At 45.5% G+C, this 17478-nt stretch overlaps 1 protein-coding gene and 1 pseudogene across 4 annotated transcripts in view; one reads left to right on the top strand and one right to left on the bottom strand.

Moving 5' to 3' along the window:
• The window catches only part of LOC143267300 (disks large homolog 5-like), a 48196-nt gene that overhangs the window by 13986 nt on the left and 16732 nt on the right, over window positions 1–17478 (bottom strand). For 2 of the 3 annotated variants that reach the window (XM_076544606.1, XM_076544607.1), the window contains one exon: window positions 7860–8023. The gene's annotated coding sequence lies outside the window, so the exon portion shown is untranslated. Of the gene's footprint in view, window positions 1–6564; window positions 6697–7859; window positions 8024–17478 lie in introns of all 3 variants that reach the window. The other variant, XM_076544605.1, reaches the window with a different exon arrangement.
• LOC121826540 (glyceraldehyde-3-phosphate dehydrogenase pseudogene) lies at window positions 3096–16562 on the top strand (annotated as a pseudogene). The gene is made up of 3 exons (XR_013042286.1): window positions 3096–3212; window positions 3511–3712; window positions 15104–16562. The product of XR_013042286.1 is annotated as a glyceraldehyde-3-phosphate dehydrogenase pseudogene (transcript).

The following is a 17478-nucleotide window of genomic DNA, read 5'->3' as shown; positions in this document are numbered from 1 at the left end:
GTTTTTGTTTTTTGCGGTGGAGACAGACATATTCTCTAATGGTGTAAACACTGGTGAGGTGCCCATGGTCCAGTAAACAACCTGTCCCTCAACCCTGCCTTTGTAAGCAGCCCTAATGAAATTCATTGTGTCATTTTAAAAAAGGCATGTACCAGGTGATGGTGGCACACATTTTAATCCCAGCACTCCGAATGCAGAGGCAGGTGGATCTCTATGAGTTCAAGGCCAGCCTGGGCTACAGAGTGAGTTCCAGGAAAAGGAGCAAAGCTACACAGAGAAACCCTGTCTTGAAAAAAAGGCAGGAAAATAGAAGGACTTGTTAGGAAGAGAAAGGAGGAAAATAGAAGGACTTGTTAGGAAGAGAAAGGAGACAAGGAGGCATGGGAAGTGCACGAGAGAGGGAAACAGGAAGTGAATATGACCAAAGAATGTCAGGATATACATACATAAAAAGGTCATTATGAAATCCATGTTATGCACAATTAATATATGCTAATAAATGCATTTGAGGAAACAAAGTCAATGGGTCATGAGGAAGAGTAAAAACGGTTAACCTCTGGCCTCCACATAAACGGAGGGGCACCCACATGATTATGCACCCACATGTATATACAACAAATAGATATCAATCTGTATTTGCAGATCCAGTGAGATACCATAACCTTTAAAAAAAATCAAAGCCAAAGAAGACTTGCAGACACTGTCTCTCTCAGGGCTGCCATGGCCCCACCTGGAGTAGTTTATTTTTGGTCCTGGAGATGAGCCTGGGAATTAGGAATATTTACCCTGACCTTGTTCTATATCTGAGCTACATCTCTGGTTCCATAATGTCCTCTACTGCAGGACAGGCTTATCAGGAAGGGCTCATGTAAACACAATACACTTGTGTATGGGAAGGAAGCAAAAACCCATAACAGCTTCCCCCCACACTCTCACCTGAGAGCAAGGTAATTTACTCTCTCTCTCTCTCTCTCTCTCTCTCTCTCTCTCTCTCTCTCTCTCTCTCTCTCTCTCTCTCTCTCTGTGTGTGTGTGTGTGTGTGTGTGTGTGTGTGTGTGTATGTGTATGCTGGAGATCAAACACAGGGCCCATGCATGCTAAGCAAGCACTCTACCACTGAGCTATACCTAGCCCTACTCTCTAGAAATGTTTATAGACACAGCACTAGGAAGGGGTTAGGGAACATTCACCCCAAGTCACTTGGGCATCCTAGTGTTGGTAATGGCCAGATTTGCTGTAGAATAAGACTCAGGACTCCAATAACTGGTTGTGTTGAAATTCTCACACTGAGAATTTAACAAAACACCTGATCCCATCAGCACACATGTGCCTTTGTTGGTGACACCTACTTCCTGTCCAGGTCAGTCCTCACAGAAGTGTACTTTCTATGCTGTTTACACTCTCTAGCTGTTTGGAGACAAAAGATTGCACGACCCCTGACAACCTGGAGCCTCCCTTCTCTCACACATTGTAGGTCATCAGGTCGGAGAGCAGCATCACGTGCCTCCTGTCGATGCTCATGCCATAGTTGACCATTGTGTACTGGATCTTGTTGATGATGGTTGTCCGGGCAGCCTCAATGCCCAGAGTTTTCTCCACCTAGGGAGAGCTAGGAGTGAGTGGAGGCAGTCCCTTCTGGGAGCTACCTTACTCCTACTTCTTCCCTTTTGACAAGCGCAAAGCAAACACTGCTCTATTATCAAAGTAGATTGTTGTGTAATTGTTGGGGAAGCAAATCCCAGGGCCAGGAAACTGCTGGGTATTGGCTGAGGGTCCAGATGCAATGGTACCTCTTATGTGTTATTGGAAGTCATCTGAGTGCCTTTCACACTATTGGTGGCCATGACTGCCCAAAGGTTGTCACCTTCTACCAGAAGCTTGAACTTCTCCTTCCCACTCTGCTCGTCAATATGGATGACAGCTCTGGACACCCCCAGGGTGCCCTGTGCCACCACCTACATTCAACACAGAATGCTTAAGATGCTGCAACCCCTAGGTCCCTACTGAGAGCCTCAAAAACAGGGCCGAAGACTGGGCTGGTAACCTAGTTCATGCCATTCTCAGCCCACCACCAGTGTGTATACTTCAGGGGTGCCTAGGTACTGCTTGCGTTAGGGGAAAGGTGGTTCAGAGGACTGTGCCCCAACTTAGAGTCAGCCTGAAGAGAGAGCAGAAAAGAGACTAATGGATAGAGTTGCAGTCTCAGAACTTAGAACAAGAGAAGAAAGGCCTTTGTGCAGCTTGGGCTTTTTGATTGTCTTAGCTCAGGAAACTTCATTGATTGGAAATCTGACATCCTGGTGAAATGTTCTGGAATTTTCTATAAATGTAGGATTGAAGGATTATAATCTGCAGAGCCAGAGCCTGACTCCTCACAGACTACATATTCCCCCCTCCTCTGTCCCTTCCCCAGGCCATGATCCTAAAGGAGCAGTCAGCCATCCTGAACCTCCCTGGCAGTTCCTGCCTCTCAGAGCTGGACCAGAGCAACAGCGCCCTCACCATGGCCCTGTGTGGCTCCAAAGGTGAGCGAAGCCCTCAGAGTTGGCTGTTTGTGTGCCCTGCCAGGGGTTTGGCTGTAGAATGTGTCTTTGGTTGTAACATCACAGAGGCTCTTCATTTCTTTAAGTGCCTGTCTATAAATCATTCATGAAGGACTGACCTTTTGTTTGATTTGGATGGGGGCAGTTATGTCTTTTGAGAAACTGGTGGGTAATTTGGCTGACTTCCTGAGTTTGAATATGCTTTAACTAAATTTGTCATTAAAAGTGTAACCTTAGAATTTTCGGTAATAGATTTAGTGAAGTAAGAGTCTTTTTTCTTTGGCATGTTGATTTTGGTTTCCAATGCTCTTTATTCAAAACTACTGAATTTAATCATTGCTGTTTTTTTTTCTTTTTGGCCTTGAGATAAAGAAAGTGCGTTACTTCACTGTCTTTTTGAGAAACCCACCAGAAAGAAGTTTTTTTTTTTTTTTTTTTTTTGGTTTGTTTTAAATATTAGCAGGGCCTAGGAGCATTTCATACAGGGGCCGCTAGGTGGCAGTGTAGCGGGAGGGCGCAAAGCAGCATGTGAGAAACCTCTCTGGACAGACCCCATAGTGGATGAGGAAGCAGCAAGTGGGGCGGCGCTCTATGGTGGCCGAGGGACAGCGGCTGCTCTTTTATCCTAAATCCAGAAGCGCCCGGGAAGCTGGATGTAGCTAAGAAAATGTAAGAGATGGCCGGCAATGGAGACTGTGGTCCCTGGTCCCAGAGGGTTCCAGGTGAGGGACAGTTGTGAAGAGAGTGAAGAGAGAAGTTCGGGGTGGGATTTCAGATCTTACAGGGACCCTGAACTGCCACCGCGAAAGTGGGATGGACCGAGCTGTAACTCGAATTGTTAGAAGGCATTATTAATAAAAACAAACCTGGAGCCAGGTATTAAGATGAATGCTGAATAGTCACAAAAACAGAACGAGCCACATCCAATCTCACCTTCCTAATTCCTCAGCTGATCTTGTTTCCTCAGACTCCTCATCTGAATGGATCTCAGCTGAACTGCTGCTCAAAAGCTAAAAGGTATATAAGTCCTCATGCCTTATATACCTTTCTGCTTCCTGCCATCACTTCATGGGACTAAAGGCCAGTGTCATCATGCTTGGATGTTTCCAGTGTGGCTTTGAACTCACAGAGAGCTGGATGGATATCCCTCCGGAATGTTAGGATTAAAGGTGTGTGTACCACCATTTTCTAGCATCTATGTCTATCTAGTTCTGTTTTCTGACCTTAGATACGTTTATTAGGGTGCACAATATATTGGGGGACACAATATCACCACACCGTGCAGTGTCAGGATGGGCATCCTGAGGCAAAATGCCACCTCCCGAAGCCCCGAAGCCCGCACTGACTCCTCTCAGGAACTTTCTCCCTGGCATGCAGTATGTGCTGACCCAAGGTTGTCAGCTAGAATGTGACTTCATGGGCAGCTAGGAGACAGGCTGAGATCCAAGCTGCTATTCTGGACCCTCTGCCTCAGAGCTTAATTATTAAACGGTAAACCTTTCCCATGAGTTTTCAGACCCCCATCCCACCCCCCCAGATCCGTTTATTTTCAAAGAACATGAGAGAGTCCAGAGGCCAGAAAGATTCTGCATGAATGCAACATTTGCTGCTTGGTCTAGTGGAGAGTAGTCGAATCAGCCATGGTCGCAGCAAATGCAAGGACAAGCAGAGAGGATATTGGGAGCACACATAATAAGAAGTCCGGGCTCACCACACACCAGGCCTTTTTCTAAATGTGTATTGGAGGGACAGGGTGGGCTGATAGAAGTGAAGCAGGGGACTCACACTGTGTGAGACTTGCAAGGAGTGTCAGACTTTTGAAGTGTTTGACCAGGACAGAGTTTGAGTAAGATTCCTCTCTCTGGGAAGCCATGGCAGGGATCCAGACTGGGAATGATGATGGCCTGAACTGAGGGTGGGGGCCTGAGGATGGGTGTAGGGACATGGAGAGAAGAGGATTCATAAAGGCTTAGTGTGTAAATTCAAAAAAGAGTAGAGATGGAGGTAAGAGAGAAATGAGATGGATATTGTTTGTGTGAGGTTGACATTTACTAGAACAGATGTCTGACCTGGGTGACCTCCAGCTGTTCTAAGTATTCACCCCTCCCAGTACTTCACACCCACCCTATACACTTAAAATACTTTCTCTCACAGCAGCCCCAGGATACTGTTAGAATGCAGATGAGGTCAAGTTGTGATGGCACAGGCCCATTATCCCATCACTCAGGCCAAGGCAGGAGGATCATAAGTTTGAGGCTAGTCAGAGCCACATAGTAAACAAAGAAACAAAGAAAACTAGATCTATGTCACTTGGATCTTCCAGTCGCTCTCTATTCCACTGACACTTCATACTCTCCTGATCCCCAAGTCTTGCCCCCCCTCCCTCCCCGAAGGCCTTACTAGAGCCATCCTGTACCCTTAGCTAGCTGTCTGTGCCCCATTGTGCTGCTTGCATGTGGTTGCTTGATGATGCCCAGAGTGTGTGGGACCAGGGATCTGTCTTCTGCTTCCAATGTTCATTCTTTTAATTGCCTTATGTGTGAGCTCCTTTCCTACTTGGAATTTAGCTGGAAGGTCAGTTTTGTGGAGAAGCTTTCTGTGGTGACCCCATTGGGCCCTCAGACTACACCATTCTATGTCATTTTGATTCTCTACATCTTTTATGAACAGTCATCACTCCTTGGAATATTGGTTCCAACACCCCAGCATTCATAAACAGATACTACATTGTGAGGATGTTAAGTCCTTTATGCAAAGTGGCACCATATCTAAGATATTCTATTTGCTCTATAAATTGTTTACCTGAGAAAATAAATACCATTCAGCTGCCCAGTTATTTGTTTTCAATCCAGTGTTTCCATTTTGATAGTTCATGCTACATATAGAAGCAAGTCCCCCCAAACACACGAGCTTTGTGGAAACATCTCATTCCACTTTGTTTCTGGATTTGTTTGTTTTTAAAAATGAGTGCTCTGCATATACATCTGCATGCCAGAAGGGAACATTGGATCCCATTATAGATGGTTGTGAACCATGCTATGGTTGCTGGGAATTGAACTCAGGACCTCCAGAAGAGCCAGTGCTCTTAATTGCTAAACCATCTCTCCAACTCATTCCACTTTGTTATACACAAAACCTCTGTAACTTCTACACTGGTACAGTCACAGTTACAGTTGGTGGTTGTTGGGTTTTCATTTGTTTGTTTCAGAGGTAGACATCCAGCATGGGACCACATGTGCCAGGCATGTAAGTACTAGATCACTGACCTACACCCTGCTCAACACACCATGGAATCTCACTGACTCTAAGGAGACAATTCTATAAAATAGCTGAGTACACTCTCGTAGGACCTGGCCATTGAGGTAACTAAACAATCACCAAAACATGGTGAGCCAGAGTGAGCCTCCATTTGCCATCCCTACCTCCAAGTACCACCAACCATGAGAAGTTGGCGGTCCCCAGACAGCACAAGAATGGAGCTCTCAGTAGCTAAGCCAGCATCACCAAACGTAGGACAAATCCAGAGAAGAACCAAATTCCAGACAGATTCAAACTACTTCTGAAAATCCTGGTACCAAAAGGGATCCTGTGCCTCTGAGAACAGGGTGCAGTCCACACCTGTGCTTAACTGTTCCTGATATTGGGAAAGCACCAGCAGGTAGAGGGGAAACACTCTCTGAAGGAGGGCAGAAGTCCCAACAGGAATAACTGCTCTCTACTGATCCCAGGCAAAACAGATCTGAGAAGCCCCTGCCAGTGCCCAGAGAACCTGGGCTGCCAGATATCCCCATCATGGTGGAAACCATTTTTCTGTCCTAGGGCTCCTGAGTTGGGCAGGACAATAATAGGAGGGCCTCAGTGCTTTTTCACACTTTGCAAAACTGAGTCCAAGAGGCACAAATTGAAGGGCCATAAGGCAGGCTACTGGCTCAGAGGTACACAGGCTAGAACCAGAGCCCTCACTTTGGGTCAAGGAAAAAGAAGGGCAGAAACAATCCCTCCCAAGCTATTGGCCACTTACCTAAAGTATTCAGTCTCCTCAATCAGCCCCTTGCACTTGTCCAAGGCATCACTAATCTCCATGGGCAATTTATGGAGAGCTGACATCACCTGCTTGTGTTCTATTTCAAGCATCGCAATTTTGAAATTCAGCCTGTGGTAGGGCATGGCCCCAGGAGAAAAGCAGCCCATGAACTCAACAAGAATCACATAAATGAGGCTGTGTCATGGACTACTCCAACACAGTGGATGCCACAGCCTGGCATTTAAACACTGGGACCTCCTGGTTCTTAGTAAATATCCTATCCTGTCCTCAGGACACAACAGCCAGGAGGTTTAAGGGGTTGGAGCCATTGCTGCAAGCACCCTCAGTGGCCTGTAGCCTTAGATAAGCACTCTAAGAAGTTCCAAGGATTCTGTGCCACATATCTGGACATACAAGAAACCTATGATAATATTTCTCCTGTATCCAGAACAGGGATTCTCATTCTTGGTTGCCTATAACTACCAGAGAACAAGAGCACACAATTATATTTCCAAGGAGGTGCCCCAACTTCAGGATGGTTTTATAAACTGCACAGGTGATTCATATATTCTACCGAGGTGAGCACAGTGAGCAGGATGGTGATGCTCAAAGTGGGGTTCCCTTGCTTCAATAGTGGTATCACCTGGACCTATGTTAAATTCTCAGACCCTTTCCCAGCCCCAAGACTCTCAGAGGCACACACACATGGAAACACACACACACACACACACACACACACACACACACACACACACACACACACACACACACACACACACAATGAAATCAGGATGCCCAAGAAATGTTGAAATGTGACAATGTCACAGAGTATAAGAAGACGAGAGGGGAGCTGTGATGAGCTCCAGGCCTTCCAGCCATACCCTGAGATGGATTAATGGACCAGGTCCCTCAAGCTGCTGCCAGGAGCTTTCAGGCATTCATCTGATGGTCAAGTACAAAGACTCTCCACAAACTAACAGCACCTAATATCTCCCACAGGCTAACACCTGTCAAGGACTCTTGAAATCTATGTCCAGAGTTCACACACTACCTTCTTTATCCTGAGACAGAAATTCAGGCCTCAGGAACTGTTTTTCATTTGGAGGAAGCAAAACAGCCTGTGTTCCCATCTAATTCCAACCCAGGCTCCAAGTTCTGCATCTCAAAGAAACTCATGAAAATTAATTTAGGCAGCAGGACACCCTGGAGTTTCAGGTTCCTGTTCCTCAGGAAACCTGGGATTGATACTGTGGTGTCAAGATGGTCAGCAAAGAACTGGGCATAATGACTACCTGTTGTTCAAATCCTTGTTTGTATAATTGGCCAGGATTCCACGCAGCTCATTTCTCTCACATTCCATGTCATGTAAGCAAATGGTGAGTTTCTCTATGTTTTTCAACTGCTGCTCCTGCACATGTGATGGTGGAGAGTTGGGATGGTGACACCGCAGTAGTCCCTGCAGGTAGATAAAGACAAATGAGCATGTATTCTTGAATGGCATAGGACCAGGAGAGTCCATGCTGAGTTCCAAGAAGAAACCTAAGGAAGAGAAAATGCTAGGAACCCAGTGAAGCTTCGGAACAGCAGGGCAGCTATCCTCAAACTGGGGCCCCTGAGCTCTGTCTCTGTCCTCAACCACTGTGGATAATCATGTGCCTCCCTCCCTAGTGCAGTCCCATGGCCCTGGAAGCATAAGCAAGCCCAGCTAAGGAGAAGTGAATGACATTGTCAGCTCACATCTGATGTGATACAAGTAAGGCCTGTTGTCCCTAGAGCTTAGAAGCACCAAGTCATCATCATATGTGTCTAGGACCAAAAATTTTGAAGATGTGTTGTGTGGCCAAAGGGGGTTTCCCTCCCTTCCTACTGGCATCAGATTTCCATGGAAACTGAAGGAATCCACTAGGATGAAGTGCAGCAACACCCTACCCAGAGAGGGACAGCTCAGTGGTCCATCTGTTTCTCCCAATCCTCTTTCTCAGTCAGAAGGAATTGAAGGAATTCCCAGAAAAGCAGCTGCAACCTGGACAATTCATGGCTCTCCTAAACTAACCTTTAGAAACTCTTGACTCTGGGTCTGCTCTTTAGAAAGCCAGAGGAGCTGGACTGGCCCATTACTACCCAGAATTTCCCAGCTGCTGAGCTCCACTACTACAAATCTCAGCTCAAGTTCACCTCCTCCAGGAAGCTTCTTGTCCCCTGCTCTGGACTCACTCTGCCTTCCCCAGAACCATTTATTTCTCCAGGTTTTACACTGAGACCAAAGGCCAGCTTCCTTCTGCCTCTCTCTCTGGTCTCTCCATGTTCTCCATTCTCTCTCCCAAGCAGCCTGCTCAGTCTTGCCAACATGTCCATGGGAACTGAAGGAATCACCCACAGTCATTGGTGTTGCCACAACACTGGTGACATCACAGAGAACACCAAGCACTCTCCATGATAGAATAGAATCTCCATGGAAGGGATGATTACGGTCACCCCCGGCAGTCCTCACTTATCCACTAACTAGCTCTTCTGCAGTTCATCAAAACCATGTTGCCCTTCCCGGGAGCCTTCCCAGAAACACAAGAGAAGACCTTCAGCACCTCCTCCTTACAAAGTCAGATTTCTCTTTCTGTTTCATTAGAATATCTTCACTACTTCATGTATGGGAAGTTGAAGAATCACTTCAAAATACATCCCAGGCAATGACTGGCCCCTTCTTGAAATCTCTAATCAATAACATGAGAAATAAATATTGCTAGGGAATTAAGTCAAAATGGTGGGAAGGAAAGGTCGATCCCCTGATGTCAACAAGCACATTGTGGAGGATTCACAAGTTTGTTACAGTATGTGGATATGGTGGGAGGTTGTGGGTTTCCTGTCAGAACAATGAAATGTCCCTTAGTTAATCAGAAAATTTTCCCTGAATCATCAGCGCAATAAATTCAAGCCAACACGATATTAGCAAATTTGTAATCAACTAGTGACATGTAAGGCTGGAGATGATAAGAACTGGGACTCTCCAGGTGAGCCCTGAGACACAAGAGCAAACACTCCCAGGAAGAGTGATGGTCCATTCCTGCACTCAAGTGTGAGGAAACATGAATAGCTAGTGAGAGGCCAGACAGAGATATGTAAGGACAAATGTGTCACAGTCAAGGGGACAATATGTAGTGTGTCACTGTTATGTTGCTTTACTTAGAGCTAAACAAAGACTAATTCCTTGATGTGGAGCCACCTATAACAATGCACATGCCCTTAGGAAGGAAAGGGGTGCAGCCAGCTTAAAGAATACTCATGGGAGCATGAGAAGGGCAGGCAAAGGACACAGGAGACATACGAGGGGTCCTTTGCCGGAGACCTTTCCAGAGCCACACATCACACTCATGAATTTCCTGGCAGTCCTGAATTGAGGAGCTAGCAACATGTTCAGCCTGGATTGCAAATTCTTCAAAAGACTGGACTGTAGTCTCAGGAAGGTACTTGGTGGAACCAAGAACAAATGAGTGATCTGGGGTAAACCATGTCCATTCAGATGTTATATCACACTGACAACCTAATTAGACAAAGTTATGTATCTCAGTAATTGCCTAGTCTAGAAGTAAAAGCACAGTACCTGCCCTATGCACTACCTCATGACCCACTGAAAGATGCTCAGAAAGTAACTGACAGATGAGTCTTTGTCCTAGCAATTCCTCAAAGACCAGACTTGATTCTCCCCCTCTGTGGATGTCAGTTCTCCCATCTCTCTATAGGTAGGTGGATGTCTCAGAAGTCAGTAGGTTTCCTCTGTTTCTCTAGACAATGTAACCCAGGGGAGGTCCTCCTAAGGCTTATTCACAGCTACAGAGAATGCACTATAGCTTCAGAGCCCTCAGCCAAGTGCTTTGAGAAACCAGAAAATTGCTACTGTCACACTCAGGTAGTGTATAATTGATCGCCTCACTTGCTCTACACTTCAGACTCTCATGTTAATGGGGAAACCATGGGGGGGGTGCATCATCACTGATAGTTCAAGACACCCAGAGCTAACAGGATGGGGACAGTCTCAGTCCAGGTCCACTGAATCTAACAGCTCTCAGGCTGAACTGTAGACCTGTACGCCATCAACAGTTGGTATTCAGAATTCTCAGGGGTCATTTGAAGACAGCAGCATTTAGTATTCCTGCCATGATAGTGGTGAGATGTAAAGCATGAGAAAACCTTAGGCTTTGTCAGCGCAGTCTCCTTTCCCTATTATTATTGGCACACAACTAAAAATCTCCAGTGTGTGTGGGAGGGAACACAGTTATGGTACAGAAATCTCATTAGTTTCTCTGTGCCTCCTTCCCAACTCAGAGTGAAAGCAGATGATACCCACCAATGCAACTAAAGGCTTGTCAATTCCTGAATCTGTTAAACTAACCATCATGGATCCTTGATCTGGGTCTGCTCTTTAGGAACCCAGAGCAGGATAGGCCTATTCCCAGAAGTTCTTAGCTCTTGAGCCCTAGCTCTGGAAGGCTCAAGCCCATCACATCCAGAAAGCTGCCCAGCCCCTCCTCTGAACTCAATGCATCTTCCCCAGCACCAGAGATTTCTCCATGTTTTCAAGTGAGACCTAGGGCCTGCTTCTTTCTTCCTTGCTCTGGTCTCGCCGGGCGGTGGTGGCGCACGCCTTTAATCCCAGCACTCCGGAGGCAGAGGCAGAGGCAGACGGATCTCTGTGAGTTCAAGGCCAGCCTGGTCTACAAAGCGAGATCCAGGAAAGGCACAAAGCTACACAAAGAAACCCTGTCTCGAAAAACCAAAAAAAAAAAAAAAATGTTTTCCAGTGAGACCTAGGGCCTGCTTCTTTCTTCCTCACTCTGGTCTCTCCATGCTGTGTATTCTCTCTCTCAACTAGACGCCTCAGTCTTGACCACATCTCTGTAGGTGAACTAATGTCCTAAGCTCATGTGGTGTTGCTACAACACTAGTGACATCACAGGAGATTCCAAGAGCTCTCCATGATACGGTAGAATTCCAGAGAAGGGACTGCTGATGTCATTAGGCACAGCCATTGCTTGCTTGCAAATTCTTCCTGAACTGACCAGAACCTGAGGTTTCCTTTCCAGGAATCTCTTCTGTGACACAGGGAAAGCTATTTAGCTCCTCCTCCTTTCAAAGCTAGAAATATCTCTCTGCTTCATTAGAATCTTTTCACTACTTCACCCATAAGGAGTTGAAAGCTCATTTATAAACACTGACAATAGTTGGCCCTTCCCATCTTATGAGGAGGCTACATACTACCCCCACATTTCCCCAGAATACTCTTGAGTAGGAGCAGTAGGAATTACTTAGAAGTACAGACGACGGAGAAACAGAAAGAAAATACAGGATAACCTCTAGAAGGCCTGGCTGTCTCTGCCCTAGGGTATTTAAAGGAACACCAAGGGGTGGAGCAAAAGATCTCCCCCCAGCACAGCCAAGTGCAGACCATCTCAGGCACCTACACTCAGGCCTGTGGTCCAATCATCCTCTCTATGCAGACCTGCTGGGTAAAGCCACTAAGAAACCTGGAAATAGGCTCCAACACCATTCTAATATCCATACCCAATAATATGAGAAATAAAGCATGCCAAGAATTGGTTAGGATGATGTAGAGGAGGAGAATTGAGTCCCCTGAAGTAAAAAAGCACCTAGAGAAGGGTAAGGTTAAAGGAAGGTGGCCATTGGAAATTTGTAAGTGACCTGAGACTCTTATGACACACAAACTGTTCTAGAATGTCCTCTCTACATGCCTGGTATATTAGTCAGGGCTCTGTAGCACAACAGAATTATAAAATGAATCTTTCTATGTATTGAAAAGGGATTTGTTATAATGACTTACAAGCTGTACCCTGGCTAATACAACAATGGTTGGCTATGAATGAAAAGTCCAAGAATCCAGTAGTTGCTCAGTCTACAAGTCTGGATGTCTCAGCTGTCTGCAGTCTATGCTGTAATCTCAAAATGGATGCTCTTATGCCTGTGAAGGAATGGATGTGCTAACAAGGTGGAGGAAGCAGAGGAGGAAAAGCTTCCTTCTTCTGGGTCCTTCCATATGCTTTGAACAGAAAGCATAGTCCAGATTACATATTGATTAAAGATCTGAATTAAAGGTGTGACTTCCTACCTCTAAGATCTAGACTAGAAATAGATCGTCCTACTTCAAATGAAGCAAAAATGGCCCACATCTGTGCCCTCTATTTTCTGGGTGTCAGTTGACCTTAGATGTAGGCACATTGACAACCAAGAACAGCCAACACAGTCGTCTTCTCCTCTTCACTGATACTCATGAGCAAATGACTTAGAGAGTGAAAGGAAGGAGTGAAGATGATCCAACATCACATCTGGATCACCTGTAGTTCTCATGTCATGAAGATGTTCAGTGGCCTTTTCATGACCATGGATGACTAAAATAGGATGAAATACTAGTCTGGTTTCTTGGGTAGGAGGGAATCAACTAGAAAGCCAGTTACAAAAGAATCCGGTCTATCTCTATAATTGAAGATTTGGAATCAAATAATTATGCTATGTCTGGTACGAACTGTTTTGGAAAAGTGTCCAAGAGGCAGAAAATGGGTACTCCTTAAAGAAATAGGAAGAAAGCAAACACGCTGGACCTGTCAGAAAGAATGGGGAGTCAGAAGGAGCCTGTGAATTTGGACTTGAACTGCTACAGGCCACATCTTGCTCACTCCATGCATTCTGGGAAAGGAAAAATCTCCTACTGAAGAAAGGGGAACCTTGGGAAGACATCTGTCGGGTCTTCGTGATAAACAACAGGTAGTAGCCTATTGTTTTCTAAGCAAGAACGATTTATTAAGATTTGATCTTGCTTGCAGTCCTCGGGGGAGGATTTGCCCTGGAGGAGGTGGGACTGGGGGGTGGGCTGGGGGTAAAGGGAGGGGATGGGAGGGGGGAGAATAGGGGAACCCATGACTGATATGTAGAACTGAATGGTATTGTAAAATAAAATAAAATAAAATAAAATAAAATAAAATAAAATAAAATAAAATAAAATAAATAAAAAGAAATTGTAGGTTTTAAAATGAAAAAAAAAAAAGATTTGATCTTGCTCTGGTGGTCAAAGAGGCAGGATTTGGAGACACCAGCAACAGGAAACACATCATACCCCAGAGGTAAATCATGTTACAGAGCCCACCACTGACACTAGCATGATGAGCATGGGCACTGCAGTGTGTGCCACCAAGAATACTGGGTTGGGGCCTGGTGCTGCTTTAGAAGTTTTCAAAAAGATGGCTCTGAAAATGGGATACAGCCTTCCCCAAATCATCAAGCAGAATGGGCCCATCCATTTCTTTAGAACATAAGCTTATAATGGGCAGGACTTTTGATGGAAACTCCTGCACCAAAACACTGCAAGGATGGCCAAAAGTGTTGTCAGCCATCAGCTACTCCCCATGTCCACCCTGCAGCCTCCAGACGGGGCTTCAGTAGTCAAATTTACCAACTTTTCCTTTGTGGTTTCTGTGATTGTCACTCATTTTAAAGTGAGTTACATTTTCCAACATGAATTCTTTGAAATTATTCTTCATACATTTGAAATTTCACTTTGGACATAGAATTCTATTGATAGACGTGAAATTTTCTTTGCAGTAAGCTGAGGTTTATGTTTTCCCCTTTATGGCTTGCTGTGATGGCTAATCTTGGCTGTCTACTTAACACGTAGTGAGGATTTGACTTCCTCAGACTAGCTTGCAGGTATGGGCCTTTGGCGTTTTTTTATTGCTAATTGATGGAGGAGGGCTCAGTCCTCTGTGGGTAGTGACATCCCCAGGCATATGAGCCTGCACCATAGAGGAAAGGTGAGCAGAACAGTGAGCAGCATTCCTCTGTGGTTTCTAGCCCCTGCCTTGGGATCTTGCCTTGGCTTCCCTTGATAATGGACTGTAACTTGTGAGGTGAATAAACCTTACTTTCCCAGATTGGCTTTTGGATTTTTATTAGAGCTTCAGAAAGCTAACTAGAACATTTGCCATATTCTCAGAGCATGCTCTGATAACCCATCCTTTTCATTATGGCCTCTAACCTGTTTTTTCACCAATTACAAAGTTTGGGGACACTGCATCTGTTGCAATATCCAGTCTACCAATCTCACCCACTGCTTACATAAATCTATTAAAGTATTTTTATTTTTTATTTTCATAATATGATTTATTTCTCTCTAATATGGCATGCTCCACTACTTTTCCCTCTTAAAAAGTACCTCTGGATGTTCCTGCCCATTCTGCTTTATAAATTATCCTTTGCCCCTTAATAGTGCAGTTATTGTTTTTATGAAGTTCCAAAGAAAATGGTGATTTATTGTACTCACATTTTCTAATTCAAGATTTATTGAATTAGTATTATCAATTTAGCAAAATTGACCTTTTCTATTACCTACTTATCCACCAAGTTTTAAAAACCCCCATTCATTTAAGTCTTGAAGGTCTCTCAGAACATCAGCTTTAAGGATCTTGAATGTATTTAGATTTCTCTTGGGTAATTCATACCTCTTTTTATTAAAGTGCTCTGATCCTCCCTGTTCCAGAGACAGCCGCATTTTTCTGTGCAGTGCCAGCCTCGTTCCTGAGACACAATGGTGAAGGTCGGAGTGAACGGATTTGGCCGAATTGGATGCCTGGTTGCCAGGGCTGCCTTCCAGTCTGGCAAAGTTGATATTGTTGCCATCAATGATCCCTTCATTGACCTCAACTACATGGTCTACATGTTCCAGTATGACTCTACCCATGGCAAGTTCAACGTCACAGTCAAGGCTGAGAACGGGAAGCTGGTCATCAACAGGAAGGCCATCACCATCTTCCAGGAGCAAGATCCCACCAACATCAAATGGGGTGACGATGGTGCCGAGTATGTTGTGGAGTCCACTGGTGTCTTCACCACCATGGAGAAGGCTGGGGCCCACTTGAAGGGTGGGGCCAAAAGGATCATCATCTCCGCCCCTTCTGCTGATGCCCCCATGTTTGTGATGGGTGTCAACCATGAGAAGTATGACAATTCACTCAAGATTATCAGCAATGCTTTCTGTACCACCAACTGCTTAGCCCCCCTGGCCAAGGTCATCCAGGACAACTTTGGCATTGTGGAAGGACTCATGACCACAGTCCAGGCCATCACTGCCACCCAGAAGACTGTGGATGGCCCCTCTGGGAAGCTGTGGCGTGATGGCCGTGGGGCTGCCCAGGACATCATCCCTGCATCCACCGGTGCCGCCAAGGCTGTGGGCAAGGTCATCCCAGAGCTGAACGGGAAGCTCACGGGCATGGCCTTCCGTGTCCCTACCCCCAATGTGTCCATCGTCGTGGATCTGACTTGCCGCCTGCAGGAACCTGCCAAGTATGATGACATCAAGAAGGTGGTGAAGCAGGTGTCCGAGGGCATCCTGGGCTACACTGAGGACCAGGTTGTCTCCTACAACTTCAACAGTGACCCCCACTCTTCCACCTTTGATGCTGGGGCTGGCATTGCTCTCAATGACAACTTTGTGAAGCTCATTTCCTGGTACAACAATGAATTTGGCTACAGCAACAGGGTGGTGTACCTCATGGCCTACATGGCCTCCAAGGAGTAAGAAGCCCGCCTGGACCACCACCCACCCCAGCAAGGACAGCAAGAGAGACCCTCAGCTGCTGAGCAGTTCCTGTCCCATCTCAGCCCCCCCAATACTGAGCATCTCCCTCACAGTTTATATCCCAGACCCCCAGAACAACAGGAGGGGCTTAGGGAACCCTACTCTCTTGAAAACCATCAATAAAGTACACTGCACCCAAAAAAAATAGTGTGCTTTAAAAGTATGCTAATTCAAATGTCTCATATGTTTGAAGCCTATTGTGAGTGGAATTGTTGCCCTGATTTCTTTCTCAGTTTGTTTGTCATTGGTATACAGGAAGGCCACTGACTAGTCTGTGTTAATTTTGCATTCTCCAATTTTATGAATGTATTCATCAGATTATGGGACTTCTAATAAATTGTTAGTTTTATTTGTTTAGAATCATATCATCTGCAATAAGGACATTTTGAATTCACCCTTTTCCATTGGTATCCTCTTTATCTACCTCAGTTGTCTTATTGCTCTAGCTAAGAGTTCAAGTACTATATTGAATAGGAGTGGAAAGAGAGAATAACCATTTCTTGTTCCTGAATTTTTCAAAAAATTTTTTGAGGTTTTTTTTTTCTATTTAGCATGATGCTGCCATGGGCTTGCTGTACAATGACTTTGTTATGTTGAAATATATCCTCTATATTCCTAGATTCTCCAGGACATTCATCATGAATGGGGGTTGGACTTTTTTATTATTATCATTTTTATTTTATTTTACAATACAATTTAGTTATACATATCAGCCACGGATTCCCTTATTCTCACCCCCCTGCCTCCCTCCCCTTCCCCCCAGCCCAACCCCCCATTCCCACTCCTCCAGGGCAAAGTCTCTCCGAGGACTGAGATCAACCTGGTAGACTCAGTCCAGGCAGGTCCAGTCCCCTCCTCCCAGGCCGAGCCAAGCGACCCTGCATAAGCCCCAGGTTTCAAACAACCAGCTCATGCAATGAGCACAGGACCCAGTCCCACTGCCTGGATGCCTCTCAAACAGATCAACCTAATCAACTGTCTTACCCACTCAGAGGGCCTGATCCAGTTGGGGGCCCCTCAGCCTTTGGTTCATAGTTCATGTGTTTCCATTCATTTGGCTATTTGTCCCTGTGCTTTATCCAACCTTGGTCTCAACAGTTCTCGCTCATATAAACCCTCCTCTTTCTTGCTAATTGGACTCCAGGAGCTCCATCCAGGGCCTAGCTGTGGATCTCTGTATTCAGATCCCTTAGACATTGGATGGGGTTCCTAACACAACAATTAGGGTGTTTGGCCATCCCATCACCAGAGTAGGTCAGTTCGGGCTGTGTCTC

Source organism: Peromyscus maniculatus, chromosome 9 (assembly GCF_049852395.1).
Source record: "Peromyscus maniculatus bairdii isolate BWxNUB_F1_BW_parent chromosome 9, HU_Pman_BW_mat_3.1, whole genome shotgun sequence".
Classification (NCBI taxonomy): domain Eukaryota; kingdom Metazoa; phylum Chordata; class Mammalia; order Rodentia; family Cricetidae; genus Peromyscus; species Peromyscus maniculatus.
The sequence above is the reverse complement of the archived record's forward strand: the minus strand, read 5'-3'. Positions and strand labels throughout refer to the sequence as shown.